Below are 17,990 nucleotides of genomic sequence, written 5' to 3' on the forward strand. Positions count from 1 at the left end.
AGACAATACGTACCTAAGTTACTGGTTGGTCTGCAATTAATGCATATATTTTATTAATCACATGCAATTTTGCCACACTAGATAAGCGTCCCTTTAGTCATGGAGATAGAAAGAACAACACTGCTGCATCTTTAAATTTCTCATTCCACATTAATTAACTAGACAGCTCAGTTGACGAATCAAAAGCGATATTTACCCATATAGCATTAAACACGTCACAGTTTTACTGTACCTTTTAGCTGTTTTTATTTATAATTTGATCCATAAAAAGTGCATTTTTTAATGATGTAGTTCATGTCAAAACGTTTGATCTACCAGAAGATCCTTGCTTTGATTAAAAAATAAAAGCAGGGTTGAATTCAAACAGCAAGTAAGGTAAGATTTTTATTTTTGAAATTTCAAACATTTGACAGCCCCAATATTAGTGCCTCAATGCCAGATCCAAAATCATACATATTAAGCTTCAGAACAGCAGCCATACATCAACAGGTTTTCAGTTCATGCACAGATTTGACAGAAACCTGTTTGAAAAAAGCAAAAAAACCCAATGAAACTTTCTTATCTCAACCTATAGGAGAGAAAGCCCTGAGGCTTGGCTGAAAGTAAATAGTCTGAGCCCCTCAGGGTGAACCAGGGAAGACAACCACCTGAATCCCATTTACTCCATGCTGTTGCTATCACAAACTGCACCCAAGATATCAGACTGTAAAAAGAAGGACCCTTAAAAACCTCACAATCTTCAGAAGCACTTGTCTTAAGTTCAATCTGAGCTATGTGACAGATGTTTATAACTGTAGCTTTGATTTTTACTTTGTCTTGGGGAAGAGGACATGGCAGAGAAAACAACTTGTTCAAATAAAGACCTCTGAGTTGGGACTGTGTTATTCAGACTGTTAGACTATTGGTAGTTGCATCTGTCAAGCAACACCTAGCTATTCGGTGTGGTAGGCGTATGTTTCCATAGCTACGCAAGCCAACTTTTTTTAAAAAACCAAATAACTTTTCTTTTACCTTTTCCACAGTCGTTTTTTCTCAGAGTTTGTCTCGTAAATGCACATGCTATTTTTTGCGACGGCTTTGATTTGTGGATTGTGGTTGTTTGAGGTTGCAAAACTGATCTAAATGTTAACGCTCAAAATCTGCAGCTATAGATTATCCATACCTCATGGATCCCCTATGACCAGAAATTGACTTTTGGTGTAAACAGCTGGGTCTAAATAACAGAAATGCTGCCATCATGACTGGTTCAGGAAATGATGTGTGACAGTATTTCAAACAATTCAGACTCTTTTTATATATATAATTGACCCTGAATTTTAAAGTTAGAAGGCTGAGCTGGAATCCTTTGGCTTTAACACTGCATACAGTTTTCTTAATTAACATATACATTAAAGCTTTAGTGAACTTGTGAAAGTAGACAGCTGGGGTTTCTGAAACTTCATAATTACCCAGATGGTAAGAGGACGAGTTGATAAAGAAGTGAAAATTAAGTCGAAGGAGTGCTGCCGTGTGCAGCCACACTCAAAAAAACCATATGCTGTTTGCATAGGACAACAACTAGGTTTTTCTGTTTTCATCAGCTCATTGACTTTTATTGAGCCTGTTGGGGCTGAAGGGAAGCAGAGAGTAAATGGGACTCCACTGAGCCATTTAAATGAAATGAAGTGTCAATGTCATCTTTTGAAGTGTTTTCCTGCAGAAAGACTGCAATTTAGCCTTTATGTAAACATCTTTGAGGCATTGATCTCAAACTTAGCAGAAATCATTTTTGCAAAATGGCTGACCAGATAGCTGAACCATGAGTAAATGATCTCTCATTAACATACGCAGTGTTTTTCAATTTGTTTATATTGCTCGGTAGCTCAGTTTCAGGCTTGTGTGGGTGGCTTGGTTGCATCTAAGCCAATGTCTGTTTGTAACCTTTCTTGAGGAATTTGTGCATATGCTTCTCCCCACCACCAGTATGCCCTGCATCACACTCATGCAGTTACATTATCCAACCTGGGATGGACCCAATACAACCACCCAATACAACCGCTTTCTCCCACTGAGGCCAGCGCACAGCGCCACTGTAGTTACAGTGTAATACTTAGCTCAAACATAGTTGTAAATAAGGAAGGAGGACTATGTTTTGATGCTTAGCTGGGGAATTCAAACCTGCGACCTTAAAGTCATGAGCCTGCTTCTTTTAAACTTAAGGCTACTACCACTACAGGAAAGTGAACATATTCCCAGAAATAAAATGAAAATCCCTTATGCTGCACTTTGGGTGGGAACAACCCAAGCTGAGAGATGGCGCCAGTTTTGCGTCTGTAACCACTATTGAAATATTATTTCAGAGGCAAGCCATCCCTGCATCATTTGAGCACAGTGAGCAGAGCACTTGAAAAACGCATTAAGGCCAAGGGGCAAGTTGAAGGCTATACATTTGCTACCAATTTAGTCCCTGCATCTTAGATTTCCTTCTTCGCTTCCTCTCCTGGCGCAGAAACCAGCCCTAATGACCTCTAGGATAAATAGACAGCAGGCTGCATGACCCCAGCCATCAAAAACGGAGGCTGTAATAAATACTACATTGCTTTGCAGGAAGCCTGTTTAGACATTCTCCCAAAAACCTGCAGGGAAAGAAAACTAAAGGGGCGAACGGGGTGAGTCTGTGTTCACCACTCTCTCTTTGGTCAGAATCTTTTTTCCTGAGGTCTGTTATTACCGGCCTATTTCCTGGGTTCCCATTCAGAGAGGAGCTTGTTCATATAAACTATGAGGTTTTGAGGCATCACTGCACTGACTGGGTGGCTTTCACCAGGGAATTAGCAATGGGTTGCATTGGATCAGGATCAGTAGGTCCTCTTCGGCTAACCTGTGTTGGACCAGGCTGCTTGTGGAGGTGGTGGTGGTGAGGACAAGTTTCCTGGCTCTGGAATATGGGTCAGTCAGAACCCAAGGATGTGTCGTCCTTGATCCTGTAAATAATGTATCCTTCAAAATTCTTTTCTACTTTCTAAATCATTTTATTCAACCACCATTTTCCAGATTAGTCTTAATGAGGTTGGGAATCTCCTCTACTGTATGACCTCGCTTGTCTTTTTTTAGAGCTGTAGGAAGTACAGTGAATACTAGAGTTCAGCCAAATACTGTACAGCATGAGTGAAGCTGTAAAGCAGTTACAAGGTAACAGAGGACTTGCATTAATTTTGTGAGTGATAGATAGATAGATAGATAGATAGATAGATAGATAGATAGATAGATAGATAGATAGATAGATAGATAGATAGATAGATAGATAGATAGATAGATAGATAGATAGATAGATAGATAGATAGATAGATAGATAGATCGATAGAAGTGACTAAGAATCAAATCTGGAATCAGATTTGAAACCATCTCTTAAAGTGGTATGAATCATATTTGGAAAAATCGGATCTCATGTGGCATTTTGTGTTCAGACTGGCAAAAAAAAAAAAAAAAACTGCTTTTTATACTCTGTCCTTGATTGCCAAGTTATATCAGGTGAGCTCAATCAACAGCTGCAATGGAGAAGAGCCTGACCTGAAGAGAGAGAGAGAGAGAGAGAGAGAGAGAGAGAGAGAGAGAGAGAGAGAGAGAGAGAGAGAGAGAGAGAGAGAGAGAGACCATCTGTCCCACTGTGGTCCAGAAGATGGCAGGAGTGTTACTGCTGACATCGCCACAGCAGAAAACAAGTCACAAGCATGCCTTACAGCTTCAGCACCACAGCCTGTGCTCTCTGCTGCTCGGATGACGGTAGACACTTTTAAATGTCCCTAACTTCAGACACATGTGGCTTTAAAGTCAAACGACATGGTGTCATCTCTGAGTTGGGCACATCTGCTCACTCTTACTCTGGTTTAATGTTCTTTCCACTGCACATTTATATGGAAAGTGTTGTGTGCCTTTGTTCTTTTCTGTGGGGGGTTTGCTGTCCCTTTGTTAGAAAAGACATCAAACAGGGCCAGAGGGGGACATGATTGTTTGAGCATGATCGAAAGCTTTTTTTTTTTTTTTTTTCCCTCTTACATCGGCACTTGTTTTCTGTTGATGGAAAATTTCATCATAAGATAGAAAAAAGAAAACCAGCACAGATGTCATCACGGTTTTTTGGACAGATGTTCACAAGTGTTTTTAACGTCTGTTCGTTACTTCAAGTGATGGTGAAAATGGACTAACAGTCTTTCAAAGGCTTTTGCAAATAATACATCATTTTTAGAACTTCCCACGCATGTTCTCAACACATCACTGTCTATTTTTACATATTTGGGAAAATTTTCTTGGCAAATTGTATCATGTTCTGGCCTGGGAGCTTCTCTGGTCAGCAGGAACAGATGTAGGGTTCAGTGTTTTGCTTAGCATCACCTTAACTGTGTTTTTTCTAAGTGAGTAAAGCTTTTTTTTCCACTCCCAGTTTCCCAGCTGGTACAAGATACAAACCAGAAACCCTCTTGTCACTGTGTTTCTTCTCTTTTGAGTAAGAGTTAAGAGTATAATTAAGTGCCTTGCTCAAGGCCATCGTGTCAGTGGATATAACACCGATTTTAAATCAGCAGCTCCACAGTGTGTTAATTATCAAGGTTTTCATTTAAAGGTATTATAGTTGTTGGAAGTGTGGGGAAAACATTTTGGTAAAAGCAAAGTCAGACATGTAAGAGAGTAAGTTTTTAACTTTCATCCTCAGAAGAATGCCCTCTGGTGGCGTTAGAAGTTAGAACTTCACTTCAGAACCCCAGTTTTATTGTGTTAATGGGAAAGAAAAACAATTTGGAGTAGATGGAAAAACAATGTTCAGTACTGATCTTTTAGTACCTTTGTGAAGTTGGCCTTGTTTTACATATAAAGTGATACTCAAGAGTAACATTGAGAAATGAATAAAAGATATAAGATACATGACTCACTGCCTTTAGGTATACAGGGACTTGTGATATCTTCATCAGAGAAGAGCATTTTCTGCTCTCCTTTTTCTGCTCTTTCATGACTGTACTGTTGTTTCTTCAAACGTGCAGTATATCTGGCCCATAAACTGAGTTAAGTTCCCAAGGCTAAATGAGCAGACATCTGTAATTGTCTAGGTGGTCGGGTGTGTGTATGTGTTTGCAGGAGGAGATTGCCAGGGAGGGAGAGTTAAAGCCTATTGAGCAGTGGAACAGAAGTAGGTCCTATGTGGGTGTTTTTCTTTTTCTTTTTTACATTTCATGGTAACATTGCATTCAAAGGATCAATTATTCATTCAGACCTTTCAATTCTGAACATCAATGCAGCTTAATATTATGTCAATTAAAAGGGAATTTCTTCTTTTTCTCTTTGCAATATCACAGAGAGCAGCTCAGTTAAAATATTCTTGTGGTTTAAAACAGAGAGGCTGCTTTTCTTTTTCAGCGGACTTTCTGCATGACAACAATGTATTTTTGTATAATTGTATTATCACCTGAGCCATAAGGTCTAAACATCTTGTGTATTTTGACAAAACAACAGGAAAATGTGACATTACAATGCATTTCATGTCATGGGTTTGAAAAAAGTAAATGAATAAAGACCATGAGCTCAAGGTTATCCTGCTTTTTACTAATCTACTTACCGGTACTTACTTTAACAACACGTTGAAATGAAAAATGTATTTTTTTTCTTTCTAAACATTTTTCTGGACTGATGGTCTTTTATAAATTACAACAATGACTGACCATACTAATTGGTATTCAAGAGAGAGTGGGTGGAATGCCAATAAAAGCTGCTTTCTTTTTCATTTTGACCACATTGTGTGATCTTTAATTAGCATTGACAAAAAGTGTGATTCTGTTGAAAGTGCACAGCCCCTTGACACAAACATATAGCCTGTGAATTTTATAAACTACAAATCTCAATGTCCAACTCAAGAAAGACAAAACAAATAAAATGTCATCATTAAAATAACATTTGTTTTTCTCTATTTTTAAGGAAATCCTAAATCAATTTATGAAGTTTTGTGTGTAAAACAAAGCTGATCATATAAAATACATTACATTAACAGCAGCAACATTTTCAGTGCTTTGGTTTTATGTGTAGCAGCTGTTGTTTTTTTCATGACTGATTAACAATATCAGCTTAGGTAATTCTCCCTCTTCAATCTGGTCCTGTCACCATATAATCAGCAGTACAAGGAAGCGTGAATAAAGGGACAAAAAGGGGGAAGGCTGGGAAATTAATAGCTGCTGTGTGTGTCCGACTGTGCTTGTATGCCTATGACCCTCTGCATAAACAGAAAATGTGGCTCTTCCATTGTGCCATGCTTGAGCTCAAAGTGTCTCTCAGTGGACAGTCTTCAGTGTGCTCCTGTCCACCTCAGCTTGATATCTGCCCTTCAAGCTATACCAATAACAACAAATGTAAAAAAAAGGACAGCATATCAGGTGATGTACATTTTCAGTGTAGGTTGTTCCAAAAGATGAATATGTGAGATGTCAGTGTTTGGGAGAAGTCACTGTAACTGGAAACTGATGCATTTAACCTTGGGTTTTCCCCTTATTCTTTTCTTTCCCAAATCTATTGAAACCATTTTAAATTGATGATGTCACTATTTTGACCACAGCAAGAGTTTGAACTTTGGAGCCATGCAATACTTTTAAGAGATGGAAGTACCTAGTGAGGGGCTCTTGAATCACAAGATCAAACCTGCTTCCTTTAGATCCCCTCTTTGATAGATTGGAGTAGATTTCAAAGTGGTTGGATGAGGGAATCATTTCCCTTTGGTGAGACCGAGTAAATTGAAAACCAACAAGACTTGGGGACTGTTTGACAGAATCTCTGATCTCCATTTAGGCAGTGGATGTTGTTGTGACTTCAGTTGGTCTGCATACAAAAGAAGTTCAAACAGAGGACATGACGAAGTGATCTTAATTGCAAAATAGTAGTTCCTGTTGAGACATCCTATTTCTGAAACCATTGTCAATCATCCCTGTTATTTAGCACTGTGTTGACTTGACAAGTTACACGATCAAAAGGTTTTCAGTACTTAAGAAATCCAGTGACTCAACCTCCCATTATGAATGCTAAGTCCCAAAGTACGTTTTACTTTTTTAATTTCATAAAATAAAAAGTCAAATGAAATGCTTTGTTATTCATTGAAATACGTAAATTCGTAACCAAATTTGGTCATATTCAAAACATAATGTATCTGATGACACATTATGATAAATATCCTGTCAGCCATCTGCTATTTTTTACCTGCTCTAAACCAATTATTGCTCTTAAAAATCTTCCAGGTTAGGATTCAAAGCACAGCAAAAGGAAGCTCAACTTAAATTTTGCCCCCTGCCCAAAATATCAGGGTTAAATTGGGGGTCAAGGGTCCGACGTGAATGTTAATCTACAACCTTTAGATAGCAGAATATGTGATCCACACATTATAAATAAGACAGCAGAGTCATATTTTGAGGGAATGGTGATTATTAGAAGGACAGGAGGAGACAAAACAGCGTAACCATTTACAGTAAGCTTGATTTACCATTACCTGGATGACTAATAACACAAACGGTAAAAGTGTAGAGTGTAACCCCAAACTATGACTTCATTAAATTAGTTTTGGTCAGGTAGATAGAATAAAAAAATTGTATGCTAGATAGAGCAAATTAAATTAGACACATATCAGTAAGAAAAAGATTGCAAGTTTCTGGAAATATACGTTTACAGTGCAACTATATGCTAAGTAATTCAAAGATATACGTAAGGGGACACAATGTCTGTGGTGATGATGTATTAAGATTAACCATGAGTTTTAAAACAATCAACCAAAAAAATAAGCCCGAATGTGCAGGAAACATTACTTAACAATTACTTTTTTCTACTGTGTTATATCCTGAAATCTTCAAAGTAAAAGCCTACCGCGGTTGGCAGACGTCGTTGGCCTAGGTCTTTTCACAAGTGTCTGGGATGAAGTCCAAGACAAAAGCACCCCTCCCCGTCTGTTGCAAAAGTGCATTTTATTTGCAGGAGTTTGAAGAAAGCTCTCGGAATATGCTTTTTTTCACATGAGGTTATAGTCTTTAATTAACTTTACTGGATCAGCCCTTCATGATTTTTTTTAAAGAGAAACAGGCATATTAATTCATCCGCACTCAATATGAACATAATATTGCATCAGTTTCTCCCACACTCCCTCAATCTATCAATCCAAATAACTACATGTTAGAGGAATCCAGGTCTTCACTAGAACAGCAAACATCTGACACAATTAAATTGTGTATCTGTGTTGGGATAATGTAGCATTTGTTAATTGGATAGTACCCCCCTATGCTACTTGCTTCATTTCAAAGTTAAATAAGATATATTGGGAGAGCAATCACATGTCCTCAGATTTCAGATGGTGTCAAGTGATATCACTCACAGTTATCAGAGTGATGGTGAGAAATAAACCTAGTCATAGGATATGTGTAAATGCATAATGTCATTCTGTTCTCTGGAAATGACAAAAGATGACTTTAAGGGATTGGTTGATGTCCCCGTGTGGTATGTGTGTGGGGGGAGCACTTTATGTCACAGAGTGTCCTTTTGTCTAAAAAACCTCATTTGGTTCTTGGTGAAGTTTCCCCTCACCCTCCAATCCCCTAAAAATTCTCACACCTTGTTCTCATTAACCTGGGGCTTCTATGTTCATCATGGAGTCAATATTTGTCCAGCTTTCCAACTAAGATGCCAAAGAACAAAGGCTTTTCCATTACTGCCCTGGGAAAGTGAACAATTATTTTGGAATGAGCAGTACACAAGTTGTGAAATGGATTACCTTTTGGAACTGTTCCATTCAATGTTTATGTCTGTGTTCTTTTACGGCCATATGAGCTTTGACGCAATCTTGGGATTTTGGAATCATTCATTAAATTGGATACTAAGGAGGATCTGTACCCCTTTTTCCTCTTTCCTTATCATACTAGAAACCAACAAACTAAAGATGACCAGGAATTTCCATCTTGGTAGGTAGATGACACTAACGCCCTTGTGAAATCCCCTTACATGATAAGTGACATCATTGGTTCTGTTATGATGTCAATCTTACAGATGTAGTTATAGGACAGCACTTATCAAGGGTTCACTGTCTAATTATAGCTTAGTATTACCATGACTGTCATCCGGAAACGATGGGCGATTTCCAAATGCAATCCCACCATTAGCAGCATCAAATTAGCCAGCTAGCTCTCAGCTAAGCATAAATCCTTACCTGAGGGCCCCAAGTTGAGAATGAGAGGTCAAATAATTCAATATCAATTCAATATGTCTGTAGTGTTCCAGTGTACCATAGTGTTCATTCCTGGAGATTTATTGCAGGTCGAATAGCTTTTCAACCTTTTGAGGACCCCTAGTAAATTGTCAGGCAAAGGTTTGGCTCAACAACTGGTCGTCCAACATGAAAGATAGGGAGAAAGTGTGTCATTTGAGACTGGCTCAGAGTTGTTGACTGGGAAGCCTCAGTGGCCCAGCCAAATGACGGATCAGCAGGCCTGCAGTGCGTCAGCTCTGTACTTCCTGAACTGTGGGAAACCCCTTCACACAGTGAAACATCCTGAGGATTCCCTGCTAGCATTTACCTTCCCAGCACTCTGGTGGTTTTATTGTAAGATCCCATCTTAAAACTACTACGCTTGTTTCTATTTTTGGGGGGCCCATACTGGGCTTGGTATTGCAGTGTTGCACCCAAATAACTCAATAAACCTTTAGTGGGAAAGTTTTATACCTATGCGGTTCTTGTGTGGTCTCCTTTTCATGATAAAGGCCAAATTTTCCTCTCAAGCTCTGGAAACTCAAACACTAACACAAGCTCTAGATACTTTCAGAGGAGTTACTTCGTACTAAGGCCAAGTTTCAGAATAATCCTTCTACTAAACAATTCATCTGTTGGCGGAACAATAGGCTGAGAACAAGTTTGTTTGACTCCTCAGAACACTATCTGGTAAAATAATATATATAGTACATGCTTGTACTCTTTGTTAAAAAAAGGCTTCCCCTGCAAACATTATTTAACAAAATAAATTCAATTGAAGAAAAAACATAATTGTCTTTTAGTAGATATAACATTTCAAAGCACACAAAAACCATTACAAGTCAATGAAGAAAAATGCTCAATACATTATTCTGTGGTATCTCGTTTTGATTACTAAGACATTGATTTATAGAGCACAGACATGCCGTCTAGATGCAAAGATAAGGACTTGTAACACTGTTTATTTTGATGAGTCTCAACCTGCTTAATATCAAAGCAGATCAGAGACAGGTCTCTTAGTATCAGATTTATGCACTGCTTATCATTAATCACATCTTGGCACCATTCACAAAGGACAAACTCCCTCTTTATACCATTTCTCCGACAGGTATAATTACATAACTCCACAAAATTAATGGGAAATACAGAATGTTGATTGCAGGTTAATTGTTATTTCTTGTGCATTAAAAGGTGGCCACCTTCCTCCCTTAGGACATAAATGAGATTGATGCTAGGCTTATCTTTATGAACTTTATATCAGTTTCAAAACGACCCCCATTCCATTGATCTTCGCCCTTGCTGTCCATAATCAGGAATTTATCTTTGAGACTTGGATATGGCACAGCAGCTATACTGTGCTTTCATTTATTTACCAAGTGGTCAGTTGATGTATTGCAGCTTAAAAGGTTCCACCCTGCGCTGCCAAAACAACCTTGGCATAGGCCAGTGTTATATGTGGTATCTGTAAAACTGCAGCAAAGATATCTTTACCTGCAATCTTACATCAATATATTATCACTTGGGCTGTGATATAATCCATTCCAATCCAACTTTATTTGTTAAGCACTTTAAAATAACCACAGCTGACCAAAGGGCAGGACACAAGAATACATTTAATTTGACAGCACACATGAGACAAAAAAAAAAAAAAAAAAAATGACTGTGGTTTTATAGACTGAAATGTATAACTGGTGGCTGATTGTTGTTGTTGTTTTTTGTTTTTTAAGAAAAAAATATAAAAGAAGTAAAATAAGCAGCACATTTACAAACTTTTCAAATTGTTATAACTTAAAAGTAGAAGGGAAATCTCTAATTTTTGTTACATAGTGCAGATGATGTACAGTACTAAACAAGTTCTTGTGATGTGTGCTGTACCAATAAGGGGTCTCCTGTCTTAATCTTTTGTGGGTCACTGTCCACAATTCCTGAAAAACTTGTGTGGCATGGGTTCCCAATTTGTGCTGATTCAAACCATCAGTGGAAAGGATCCCCGGTCTACTCGCATGTTTATCGGGCATATTAAATGCAGTATTTTTAAAGCTATGTTTATGACTTAACAGAAAAATATATTAAAACAGCTTTGCCAAACAAATGGATGGATGGAGCTGATTGAATCTGAATTCTATGAAAACCAGCTCATTTACTTGAACTAGAAGGTACAGTATACCTCTCTACTACAGAATCTGAACATGCATATCATTTGAGTTGTATTACCTTGGTATATGGCTTAATTGCAGTGGAAGGGCAATCTCAAAATAATTGCAAATTGTCTTTCTCCTGTTGTCTTGTACTTTTGGGCCTTTTATATAATGTTGAAAATGGAAAAGAAAAAAAACCCAATTGAAATTCTTGGGACAAAATGTGTCAATTTCACAGAAATATTGCTATGTTACAAAGATATTTGATAGCCTTGTATTGAGTGGTACTAATAATAAAACTATATTTCCATTGTATTGTAAAATGCCACATGTGCACAGTTTTCCTGCACTGTATCCATAGCAGGAAAGTATAGTGAAAGTGAAGTATCAAAATGCTAAAGCAGACCTGCATTCCACAGATCCATCTGCATTTGTTTTGATTGCCTTCAAAAAATAAAATAAAGTAAAATACAGGCCACATTCTATTTTAGATCTTCTTCCTTTTCCATTTGTGGAGCTAATTTTTGCCAAAACTTTAATTTAAAAAACAGCCCTCGAAGACATTAACCTTTAGAAAGTACAAGCATCTGTGTATCAGAAAGCAAACTCAGACAGTATGCTTAATACTTCAGTGTTAACGTTCATGGGGCATTCGTTGCTGTCTATTGGCTACTACACTTTGTGATGACAACAGCATCAACACCAGTTATCCATGTACCAGTATTAGTCATGATCTCCTCTGTGTTTCTGTCAAGGCTCTCCACACCTATCAGTAACTTTGTAGTTACCCAATAGATTGTGACTGATGTCTAAAATCTCTCTGCCTTGCTTCAGCCTGTGGGGGGTATTGATAGGCTACACAAAAAGACCAGTTTTTCCACTCTTGTTATCGTCAAAACTTTTCAATGCCAGTCATACCTGGGTGATTGTCAGGCTTCATAAAATATATGCTTGTGTCATCCATATACCTAGCGTTGGCCAAGCATATGAAATATGAAGGGATATTAAAAAAAAAATAGTCCTAGGGGCAGACAATTCCTGACGTGCCAGAGCTGTTTGCTCCAAAGCGCTTAAAGGGGTAAAATCTTGGCTTCAAACTTGACTTCTGCTGAGGTTGCAGCAGTAATTACTAAACATATATTCATAAAATGCTTTGTATTTTGAGGCAGCTAGACTATGCACTGTGAGTCACAGACTTATGAGATGGTGCTCGGAGCTGCTGCCTGGGGTTCAGGTTGCCAAAAAAATTAGCATTCCCTTCTGAAAAGCCTTTTGGTTTGAAATATGCCCCCCAAAGCTCCCTACATTACCTCATCCGAAAGGGGGTATGGTACACACACATACACACACTCACACACACACACACACACAAACACACACTCCCTGCATTGAACAGTCAACAATTCACACGTCCTGACATACTGAAAAGTATGAAAGTGATGATGTGAAATCTTCTCTCACTTACACACTGTCAAATGAAGGTTGCTATTACAACACTAAAGATGACTGTTGTCTACTGATGCACTGACTGCAACACAGCCCTCAGATTGAACAATGTCCATTTGTCATCACAGGAAAGGGAAGGGATAGGGATTGTCCACATTATTTATTCTACAGAATGAAAGAGCCTTTGATTAAGTTTTATTAAAACAACATTCACCACGTCATGAAAGGCTCTTGTGAGTGAAGCCGTCCCTGAGATGTTGAACGGTAGCTGTTTAAAGAGGTGAAACACCAAACGTGAAAAAAGCAACACAGCCCTCTGTTGATTTTGTCTTTCACATGCAACAGTAGTGTTTTCTGAAGAAATATCCCATCTTGCTTTCTTTGAACTGTCACATGCATTACTTTCGTCAAGTCTTTCTGTTGTTTAGGAGCAGGCTGTTATATGCCTCATCACATTGACCTGGCTGTGTTGTACAGTATGTGCAACCAGAAGTCATTTTTGATGTGTTATTGTTTCACAAACCATGGAGAACAAGCTTTTACTCTACCTATCCAAGTAGTTTTGTTTCCTGTTTAAATCATACAAATTAATGTTCATTCATTTTGTGCAAAAGTCCCCCTTTGTTTGGGTAGGTACCATAGTTCTATGTTAGGTGTAGAAAAATGTTCAGATTGATATTTTGTTACTACTTTATGAACGGCCATGACATTGGGTTGTTGAACTGCTTTTGTTGGCAAGTAAAACAACACCTTGTATGAATGAATAAATGTGCAGATATAGGGCAGAGGATTTAGACGTTGGAATGTGTCGTTTTGTAGCATTCAGAGCGAACTCAACCATGTTCAGCTCAACACCAGCAAGAGAAAAGAGATGCACCAGTAAGCATCCAGGGTCTCTGTTACGGACATTTTATGACTCTGTGGTGGCATCTGCACTTTTCTATGCAGTGGTCTGCTGGGGAGGAGGGAGCACAGAGAGAGAGACAGGAAGAGACTGAACAGACTGGTCAGGAGGACCGGCTCCGTCCTGGACTGTCCTCTGGTCCTCTGTAGACGAGGTGGCTGAGCGGAATATGTTAGTGAAGCTGACATCCATCATGGGCAACTCTTCTCACCCCCTGCATGACACTGTGGGAGCTCTGAGCAGCTCCTTCAGCAGCAGATTAAGACTCCCGCTCTGCAAGACTGAGCGCTACCGCAGGTCATTTATCCCATCTGCAGTCAGACTGTTTAACAGCATCACCGCCACATGACTCTGATGTATAATAATCATCAATATCATTCATGCTGCACACTGTGTGTGTTTTTAATGGGATCTTATATGTCTTTCCACAAGTGAAAGTGTACATTGTGTTTATGCGGAGTATTATTTAATTCTATTGTATTTTTTCTTTAATAAAGAAATAACTCATAGCTGTTTTTAGACTTTTTTTACTCATGGTGCTGTTTATATTTCCTGTTTTTCTGGGGGGGGGGTTCTCGAGCTGCTGTAACAACCAAATTTCCACCATTGGGGGATCAATAAAGTTTATCTTTATTTTCATGATAATGACATTGAACTGATAGCTTCAGGGAAATTCTTGGGTCAGTATCATCATCAAAAATGACCACAGTGTGTCGAACAGGCGATGGCTTGTTAAAGCAAGTGTGATGATGCATACTGTACTCAATAGAGACGGAGATGACTCTGCAGTTTGTGCAACTCGTGCTTATGTACACAGAGGCTCCTTTGTAGCCCTGATTTATGACCCTCTACAATAGACTTTACTCTGTCAGGTGTTGCAATAGGATCAGACATATGGCATTGATTCAATAAATCGGCGAAGATGTATGCTGCTAAATATTTGTTTTACAGTTAAGCCAGGGCTCTGATCTGTCTGCGCTGTAAAGTAAGATGTGAAGAACTGGGGGTGAAGCCCTTTTCTTGCACCTTTTTCACATAGCCAAAGAGAGTTCACTTTTGCTCATGAAAACTAATTTAGCCTCATTGATTAAATTAACTGTTGCATGATTAATTCCCAATGTCCCACATCACTCAGTCCAAACACAAAGAAAAATGTCAAAACCTAAACCAAAAGGCAGGGTTTTCCTGACCTCTGATATGAGTAGCTATAGATATTCCCAGCACGCACTTCCTCACAAAAGGAGTGGGGAAAATAATCCCAGCCTCTTTTACTAAAGGACCACTGGTCACCGGGTACAAAACAAGGCGACCAATAAAAAACGAATGCCAAAAAGGAAGGAAGGGGGGGGGGGCAAATGTGGAGAATGGGGAAAAACAGCCATTGACACGTTGCACCAGACTAAGAGAAAGTGTCATTGTTTGGATCTTTTTTGTTGGCAACAGCAGGGGTAGGGTCCCAGCGAGGACTGAAGCACATCACGTTCTTTGCTTATACCACTGAAAGAGCTTAAAGAGGGCCAAAACTCAGCCTGAACGGCTCTAGCAGTCTTTGAAGTCAAATAAAGCCACCTCATCGATCACTGATTCTAAAGGCCCTTTTTTCTTCCCTGACTTTCTTTTAAGACTTGTGAAGCTTTTGTTAATTGTACCAGTGAACCTGTTATAAGGCTCCTTCACTTCCCATGAAGGAAATCAAAACACACATTCTCAGATAATATCAAGAATCTGGCATTTCAGAAGAGGCACAAGAGCACCTCTAGCGCAAGAGCACCTCTAGCCAACGCAATATCATTTACACAAACCACTGAATGAAGGCACTGAACAAGCTAACATATCCACCAGTTATACATTTCAGTCTATAAAACCACTGGCATCTTACACAGAACATATTTCAGATGTTTTACTGTGCCACCTCCATTTGTCAAATCTTGTTAAAAAGGAATTCTTTTGGAAGAAAAGAAGAGTGATTTAATAACCCCACGTGTTCTTGTAGTGCATTTGATTGTATGTATGCTTCCAAAGGTTTGTTTTCAACTTTAGTATTCATAAAAGCAACAGACTACTCATAAACCAGAGTATCCTAAAGAAGTAGTTCAGAGAGTTTTTGAAAGATCTTGAGGATAAGGATAAACTTTATTGATTCCCCAATGGAGGAAATTTCTCTAGGAAACTAGGAATATAAACAGCATCAATAGCAAAAAGTTAAAAACATTAATTCATTAATTTAATAAAGGAAAAAATATAATAGTATTAAATGAAAAACAAACAAAAAACAAACAATGAAGTCAAGTTCTGATGAAGTTAGTTTAACATGGAGGAAGAGATGGTAAGAGAGTCTGGTAAGAGAGCAAAATAATTGAGTGTTTTTAATGGTTTGTTGAAAACAATACTTTAATAATAGATAGTAGCTGCTATACGACTGGCATACATTTTTCAAATGTATGTTCTTTGGTGGGAACTCTCTGTTTGGACAGAAAGGTGCTGTGAATAATAAATCTTATAAATATAACCGTTTCTTAAACAAAATAAATTGATTAAATGTATCTTAAAAAATAAAAAAATTACAAACTAGACAAAAACACACACATACATGTGTGCCAACAGAGAACACTAGCAATATATTTAGACAATAATATTTATGAAATATGACAGAAATCCAATAATCAGGACTCAAAAGCCAACATGTAAAAGTGTGCCTTAGGCCCGACTTAAACAATTCCACAGAGGAGGCAGACCTTTATAACATGAATGAGGTCCAGCCAGGAGGCCCATGTTTGAAAAAAAATGTAGGCTTGAGAGTTAGGTCCAAGTCTATATATAGCATATATAGTTCAGTTTGACTATAAGCTTTTATTAAACAATAGATAACATATTGTAGTTAACTGTTGGGCTTTTCATAACTCCTCCAGGAAGTGTGGAAAGTGCAGGTGAAGTGATTTCACTTGTGCATGGGTTGTTAGGGTTAGGGTTGTTAGGGATAACATGACCAATAATGAATAATTATAATTGAATCAATGAATGAATCATTTCTTTGTATTTTTACTTCAGAAGCACAAAGAAAAAGACATCCATTTGGAGCGTTCAGATAATTGCTTACGACTGGAGCAGCAGTTCTTGGGGACTTAAGGAAAATTCATCCAATTTGCCATTGAGAGGAAAGATGGGGACATTGGGCTATGATCTAATACTTTCCATACTTCCTCTCTCAGAATAGTCTCATAGGACTGCAGCCAAAGATTTGACAATTTTTAGAAAGTCTTAAGTGGCACCTGAAATATACAATAAGCCAATCGGATGCAGTGGCTTAAATTAATTTGCAGTGGCTTTACGTTCAGGAACCGCTATTTAGCTTTTTGCCGATGACCTTGACCAAGCTGTTCACAGTTAATTGGTTAAGTCATGTTATGGTAAACCTGAACCTCTAATCGCCCTTGCTCATTCTGCCTCGCGTTCTGTCTGTTTCCACCCCTCCTCTCTGAGTCTATTTCCCCCTGCCTGTGGTTTCTTGCTCTCTTCCCCTCTTAACTGTTACTACAGTTTTGTGAGTGCTCCCCGAGCCTCCCTCCAACCCCCATTTCCGCTGGTGCGAGATGTTGGTAGGAGAGCTCAGCCAAGGGTCACTGGTGTACTCTTGCTAGCTCTGTCCCAAAGCACCCCTTCTTACTCTCTCTTCATCTTTTACTGCATTTGTCTTCTAAGATCTGAGCAATTTCACCCTCAATCACTTGCAGCCAAGCTACTGAGAACACACACTGTCCTCCTGCTTGTACGAAACATCATAGAAAACCCCTAATCAGTTCAAGACTAAAATGATACCAACACCCAGACGTCTGAAGTATTCGCAGGTAATTCACATCGAACCTGTTGAACTCAAAGATCAAAGTATGGATTAGAATTGCATTGGAAAGAAACAGGAATAGAGCCCTTAAGATCTTCTATTGTGTCATTTCATCCTGACACAATAGAGTAGGCCCGGAGCTGAGAACACTCTCATACAGACCACATCTAATTCATTTAAGTCCAGGTGACAAATGTATTGTCAGAAACGATATTATATCTGTAATGAGCATGAGCCCTTTGTGTTGTTAAAAGATTGTAGCTTGGAATTAGGAGTGCAATGGATCACAAATCTCAGGGTTTGGATCACCGACTTGTGTCAGGGCTTGGAATGTATTCATGGATTGGCTGTTTTTTTCCCAATTGGTTGATTAAACAAAATTATAAAAATTTAAAAAAAATCTATTCTTGGCAAGCCATAACTATAACT

Source organism: Symphodus melops, assembly GCF_947650265.1.
Source record: "Symphodus melops genome assembly, chromosome: 8".
NCBI lineage: Eukaryota > Metazoa > Chordata > Actinopteri > Labriformes > Labridae > Symphodus > Symphodus melops.